Genomic DNA, 7,638 nt, shown 5'->3' with positions numbered 1-7,638 from the left:
GAAGGCTGTGCGATCCCCAAAGCAGAAGCTGGAAGCTGAGCCAGAACCAGCAACAACGCAGAAATGTATTCAGGAAGAGCAACAGCAAAGGGTAAGGCGGAAAGGAGACGGGGCATCCGATGAGACAGTGGAGGCAGCAGCAGTGATCTTTCCTCCTCATCCGCTCTGTTGGACCAGCCGCTGTACGCACTTTTACCTGTCTGTGCCAGTTGTCAGGAATACATTTTGTCGTGTTGCTGCCCTTGATAACATTACTAATTTATTGAGCATGCAGGAGTAGTTAGAATAGAGAAGAGCATTCATCTGGCAGTCCCACGTGCTCTGATACTGGCTGTCCTTGGCAATGGGCACGCTCTTAGCCATTTGTTTGGTTCAGCTGTTTTGCCAGCTGCTTAGGTTTGCGTTGCTGATTTCTGGCCTTTGAAAAAAAATCCAGCTATTGGTTTGGTGGCAGCACAGAGCTGGCGTTCCAGCATGGCACTGAAGGGCCAGCTACCAATTTTTTTTTTAAACTCCTATGGTGTGCCATAATGTGGTGGGGCTGAGGCTGGAGAAGAGGGTCGTATGTTCGCTTTCAGTATGGCTATACCATTACCTGCATACCGCTGTTTTGTATGTGTCTGTAATATGGTACGTTTCCTTAAGTATACTTTCGGGGGGGGGGGGGTTGTGTGTGACTGCATCTGTCTCTGTTTGTGGACCAGACTGAAGAAATCAGTCAGCCTTTTCCTCCCTGTTCCATCTTTGCCTTGGTTTTGTTTCAGCCAACTGACGTGAGTGCAGCAGCTGAGCAGCTGGAGGTTGTTTAGCCCTGACGAAGCTCTGAACTGTCAGGCTCTGCTTTTGTTCTAGCAAGGGAGTCTAATGCTGGTAGAGTTGCCTCCAGAAGTTTCATGATCCAAGGCTGTCAAATGTCGACAGACATCATATCCAGGACACAATACTTAAGACAGTTCCAGAAGTTCAGTTGTGTATTTGGACAGACTTTTTGGATAACCCAAGAGGCCAGAGGAGAATTGTAGAGGAAGATGGCCAGTGAAAGAGAAAATTACTGCCATATTGCTACAGGTGGTACGTTATTTCTTGCACGTTTAGAAAAGCAGATAGAGTCATACCAGTTCTTACCAGACCATTGGGCAAAAGGTGTGGACTTCAAGGAGTAGTGCTGGTGAGTGGTTTGGTAGCAATCCTTACTGCATGCAACAGCGGCCTGTGATGGGGCAAACTGGTGTCTCTCAGATGATGCTGACAGTCAAGATCCTGATCACTCGCACATTTTTAAAGATGAGGTGGCGCATTTTGCAAGGGTATTTTAAGTTCAGGGCCTTGGTGGTATTCCAGTGCGAGTTACCACCTTGCACCGTCCTAAGTCTCGGTTTTATTTTGGACATAGTATTCCCTTTCCATTTGCTCTTTTCAGCTGTTACGTGCACTGTTAAACGCCTGGCGCGCTCCACCGCAGAGGTAAAACGTGTGCAAATTGCAGGGCTCGTGCAGCCTTCGTTCTTCAGCTCAGCAGCAAGGCAAGGCCAGGCCAACCTCCCTGAACCCCACTTGAGCTAAGGAAGGTAGAAAACGCTGCCAGCACGCTTTCCCTTGAAACATAGCCCTGCTCCAGAGAGGGCGGAGGGAACTGGCTGCAGGCGTCTGGGTCGCGCTGCGTGGCCGACGTGGCATGAGCAGGAGGCAGAGGACGCACTCTGAGCCCGCGACAGGAGCTGTGAGCAGGTCAGCGGGCTCGACGACTAACGCCAGCGAATGCAACCAGCAATGAAATCCACCCTTCGAGTACCTCCGCAGCACCACGAGGTACCTGTTTGGGCTGGGGAGAGCGACGTAGCGGGTCTGGTGGAGAGGTGAGGCGAGGGAATGAGGCTGTCGGACCGGGGTACTTGCTTAGCGGGAGGGAATAAGGTATGAGCTGCCCGGCCGGGGTCCACCTTGTCCCTTGTGCCAGGTCCTCCACTGACCACGCAGCGTCACTGAGCTGAGGCCCGTGGCAGTCTCTGGGTTAACTGCTGCCTCTTCCAAGGTTGTGGAAAGGCGTAGAGAATACGGGTCTAGGAATACAGCGGTGTTTCTCTCAAATACGCGCTTTGACATTTAGGAGCCATATAAAGAACTCAAAATGTGGTGGTGAGGGGATTTATGGGGTAGGTGTGCATGAAATCTGTGAAGATACGATGCACCGCTGCTTTATTACTGGCATTAAATCCTATCACCTTATGAGCGCCAGTGTACGTGTGTGTGTGTGTGCACGTGGTAGGGGGAAAGCAGTGAGATACTGAACTTTAAAGAAACATTTCTATTGAACTGCAATTTACTGGTATTTTAAGTATGCTTTATCCCTGCTATTTGCTGGCACGGTAATCTCAGTAAACATTACTGCTAGTTCAGCATATCCATAATTGTCTTCAGGATCTGGGGCTGTGCGGCACTAATATTAATTGCACATCATTGTTCCTGAATTAAAATGTTCCTATTTACTAACCTCCTTCCTCATTATAGTCCGGAGCCACTGGAGAGTTTGAAGCTCATCTATTTGTCAAATATGTTTTATGAGTTAATTCTTCTGTCAGCTTTATTGGATATTTGTATCCACTGGTAACAGCCCAGGAATTGCCATTTTACTCGGGAATGGATCATCCAACCTGACTGTGCTGTCAAAGATTATGCAAATAAATAAACAAATAACTTGAGCCATTATGTGCCTATGCTAGGAGTACTATGTGTAATATAATTGTTATGTGCATAAAATAACCAACATAAATGACTTCTAAATATTATAGATAGATGCTCGTTATGAAATGGGTTGTTTTGTTTTATTTTCCAAGAATGCAGTGAAGCTGTGAGCCTCTGCCTCTGCCTCCTTCTCCACACTGGGCAATAAATCACTGTAAGAACCCGTTGCTTGCAAAAAGATGGCCCTGCAGAAATTAAACCACACGTTATGCAGCACATGCAGGGCTCATTCCAGACTGCTGCAGAGTTGCAAGAGGGCTGGAGGCAACATCTGGAAATGGATCTGTTGCTCAGACCTGTCTAAATCTGGCGCTGTCCACAGCGATTTATCTTCTAGATAAAGGAATCAAACTTTTTTATTATCATTTTTAATGTTTTCATTTCAGGGCCCTTCACAGGCCTTCTCTGTAGTCTCAGAGATCCCTTTCTCTGCCCTGTAAAATAACATCTAGGCAATGGAGCGATCCACTTGGCTGAAGACTTTTAGATGCTTTCAAACTCTCCGTCAATGTCAACCAAGATATTATTCCTGTAATCCCATGGCTGTGCCTGTTGGCTTGTACGTTACCCGGGCACGTTAGTGGGAAGGAGTGGATTCCTTCTGTCTTTATCTGCAGCCTCTCGCTTTTATGACTCCTTTGTATCATCCGTCTTTATTTCCATCGCGGGGAAGAAATGTCTTCCCCCAGAGGCTGCGTCCAGATGAATGTGTTTGATTCGCGGCGAGATCAGAGGAGGGCGATTTACAAGGGTTCTGCGCACTCAGACGCAGGAGCACTGGTACTACTGAAACTTGCCTTGTATATGATGGATGGGGCATATTATCTAAATGCTAATAAATACTGAGCCACAAATTGGCTCCATTTTTCTTCATTCCTCTGCTGCCCGTGGTTGCTGAGTGACGCTAAATCTAGCCTTGGACACATTACAATACTAATTAGTTCCAATTTCTTTCTTTTTTTCTTCCTTTTCAGTAGGGCAATATGGATGTGCCGCCTCTGGGTATATTTATGATACGGCCTCGTTGGCTTGCCTCCACGAAGAGTGCGTAGCACAGTTTGGTGCGAGGGGGACAGCATGCAAAGCTGGTGTAAATCTCCTCTGGCACAGAGTTCTTGAACATAATTTTAAAAGGCCAATATGCTTATAATTCTTATTAAATGCTATAGGACTTTCCCAAGGGGTGATGTGATTAAATATACACTTAAAGGACATATACGTGATATAATATACTCTTTTGGGTGAATACTTGCTACAGTATCTTATGCATAATCTCTCGATTGTTCTTTTTAGCATTCTAATGCTAAATTTAGCATTTAGCATTAGATCCTTAAAGATAAGCTGATGAATATTGACTTTTTAACATTTACATTTTGGGGCCAAAATTTCAAATGCAAGCATGTGACTTCTGCTTAAACAACTCTAAATATGCTTCGGCAGTGTCAGAACAGATCCGCTACTGCCTGTATAATAGCTGGACGTGCTGTACCCCTGTGTCTGCATTTACAGCCATTTGCGTGTGGATATGCCGGGGGTGTTGGTGAAGCTCACAAGCATGCCTACATATAGTTTGCAAATATCTCGGAGCTGCTTGATGAAAACCTGCCCCCAAAATCTCTGTGGGATAGTGTTCCCTTGCAGTTCTTCGTAATCAAGTCATTCTCAGTACTAGCATGTTGCTTTTTGGCCAGGCAACAAATTAAATGAGCCATCTCGCACTGATGCCACACGTGCATCCTGCAAATCCTGCAAGTTATTCCAAATGAACCCCCCCAAACTGTCTCATGGTTCACACGCAGCCAGTCGGAAGGCTAAATGGCACCTTCTGGGAGCGCGCGGGACCTATGCTGAGTTTGTACCAGCTGAAAACTTTGAATAACCGCAATATTAGGAAATAATCTGTCCTTTTTTAAAAGAGCTGGTTATTACAGATTCAGAGTTTTCTCAGTTCACTTTGGGATCACTAAGAATTTTTCACCTCAGAGAATTCAGATGTTTGCTAGATAATTGTGGGAAAACTTTGCGATTTGGTGCAGTGGGAATAGCCTGTCTGAAACAAAGGCAAAAAGAACAAATACTTATTTAAAATATCAACAGCGCACGCTTATTCTGTGAAATAGGGCAGCCAGTTTTTTTCTTCCGTGGGTTTTTGGTTTTTTACCAAAAGACTTCCAAAACTGGGTGCACTGAATTTAGCAAACGGCGCTTATGGATGACTTAATGAAAATCTACTCATCCACGCACAGGGAACAAAGCTTTGGTAAAGGGCTCTTCTGTCTGCAGACAAGAGTGTAACGCAATCCCAGCTGAATCAAGGCTGGAGGTAGGGCACTCATTTTTGATTATGCCAGTGATGAATGTTGGAGATCCAGTCCAGGCACTGCAATAATTTTCTATAACCAGAAGTTTTAGTTGGGCCCATCTTCTGGACCATGTTCGGTAGCTTAAGCAAAGAGTTGCATCAAGGATATATTTTATGGTCTTTGTTATAGATTAGATAAATGATCCAAATGGTTCTTTCTGCCCACGAAAACACAGTCTGTGATTCTTATAAATAAGTGAGCTGTTATGTGCCGTCCTCGCTGGAGAGTTCTCCCAGGCTCGCACAGGAGGTTGGGTTGTGATTTGCCATGTACACACACTGTTTAAAGGAGCTTTATTGTTAAGCTGCTGAGTTTGTGGTTTCCATGTGGTGCAAGGGAGGCATATCAGATGGGTGTCAGGGCAGAAGGTCTATTGGGACACTTCCATAGACTCCTTCTACTGCAATTCCAGGCTCTTCTGCAGGTATTTATCCTGGGATGGATATCCTGTATTTATCGATGACAAACATTTTGTAAGTGAAACATAAACTACTGGAGGGGAGAAGACCAACATCCATGCTGTAGTCATCTACCATCTCCTATGGTCCTTGTCTGAAGTGTATTTTTTAATTTAACTTTTGCTTATGAGATGAATAAAGGAAGGCATTTCATATTCTTCACAATTTAGGCATTTAAATAGCCCAGGAGAGTTTGACAGGACTGAACTAATCATGCAGTCTGGCTCTGGTCCAGAGCAAAACCATCCCTGAATCCAGATGCAGGCTTCCACGTCATGCATTCACTTCCTATTTTTCCATATTATTACTGGCCTCTATGTTTATTTGTTTAGGGCCAAATCTGCGCTCACCTGGTATCACTGATCTGTAGCATCAAGCTCAGCTCCAAGTGTGGGGTTTAGTTTTTTTTTTCCTAGTTCATCTTTTCTAAATAAAGCTGATAAAAAGCAATTCAAAGGTGCCCGGTGGGCGCAGAGGTACAATATGTCAGAGCTGTCTGCAAGTGTTGATGAGATGACCTCAGCAGTCCTGAGGTTTAATCATACACATCCAAATACATAAATGAGACAATCTTGTTAACTAATTGAAGCGGTATTAAGTTCAGGCCTCTCACATTTAGTGCTTTTCAACTTTCCTGCCACTTGTTCCATTGCTCTTTGCAGAGAAATTACACTTTTCTAGTTTTAGCATTTGTTCTGCTCGGTGTCACCGGCTCCCAGCAGCTTCTGCAGACCTCCCAACCTCCCTGTTTCAGCCGGTAATATCATGGCTTGTTTCCATGGAGACTGGAGTAAAGTGATAAATAAATGTGGTCGGGAATAGCAAGCTTTCACCTTCCGTAACCAGGATAAAAACAGAGGGGGACGCATTGCTAGATTGTGTCGTTTGGCACAGAGGACAGGAGAGCCCCCGTGCCCTCCGCTTTGGGTCTCCCGCGGCACCGGAGCGATGCGTGCGCGGCTCGCCCTGCTGGAGCTCAAACAGGGATGACTTTGGGAGGCCTCGGCGTCCCCAAGGGACTGGGCAAGCCCCAAACCGCTCGTTGCTCTTCACCATACCTACAGATTGAAACCAGAGCACTGGGTGCATCTTCCGCCCTCGATCTAGTCTCTAGATGCTGGTGTGATGGCATTTACTCAAGGGTGCACCTAGTTCTGCTGAAGGATGCTGAAGAGCTCTGTGCTAGCTGAGGGACCTGTCATTTGGTTATATCAGTGAAAGCCTCTGATGGGATGAGGGCCTGGGAGCCATAAAAACTTGGGTTCGGATGCAAGTTGGGTTGCTGAGCCATTGTGGGATCTTGCCAGATCATGTCTCATTCCTCTCCTGTGGTTTCTTTATGAGATTATAACACTTCCAGAGCAGGCAGTTCCTTTCTGAGCATCTTTTATACGGTGTCTGTTCCAGGGCGGACTTTTTCTTGGTTAAAGTTTCTAGGCAAATTATAATAATAAATAAATCAAGTTCAGGAATACTCCTGGAGGCCAATACTATGTTTTAGCCTCCCACATACTCCCTCTTGTTGCAGGTCCTGTAATAGTAGGGACTCCTAATGATCATGGGTCTCGGGAAACTGCCCCTACAGTGAAAATGGGAAAATAGTCTCGGACTACGGTGCATGATTTCAGCCAGATACTCCCTCTTGTTGCAGGTCCTGTAATAGTAGGGACTCCTAATGATCATGGGTCTCGGGAAACTGCCCCTACAGTGAAAATGGGAAAATAGTCTCGGACTACGGTGCATGATTTCAGCCAGAATTTCCCTTCCTGTGATTCTCTGCTTAGAGGGACATTGTTCTCTGAATAAATGACTTTTCTTTTTGGAGGATTCAATTTAATCTGACATTGCAATGAATATATTCTCATATGGTAAAGTAGGTGAATTTTGTCACACTGAATGCCTTTGTTGAAAGTCGTGGTAAGTTCAAAACAAAAAAGCTAGTCCAAAATACCCTTCACCTCTGGAGAGAATAAAAGCTGAACCCATAAGTGACTGCTGTGGTCGTTCAATGCAAAAAATTCAGAACTCCCATACGGGGAGTGGAAGTTTTAAACTGTATCAGATCCGATCTGTAA

This window comes from Apteryx rowi, unplaced genomic scaffold (assembly GCF_003343035.1).
Source record: "Apteryx rowi isolate R43461 unplaced genomic scaffold, aptRow1 scaffold_69, whole genome shotgun sequence".
NCBI classification, from domain to species: domain Eukaryota; kingdom Metazoa; phylum Chordata; class Aves; order Apterygiformes; family Apterygidae; genus Apteryx; species Apteryx rowi.
This window is presented reverse-complemented; position numbering follows the sequence as displayed.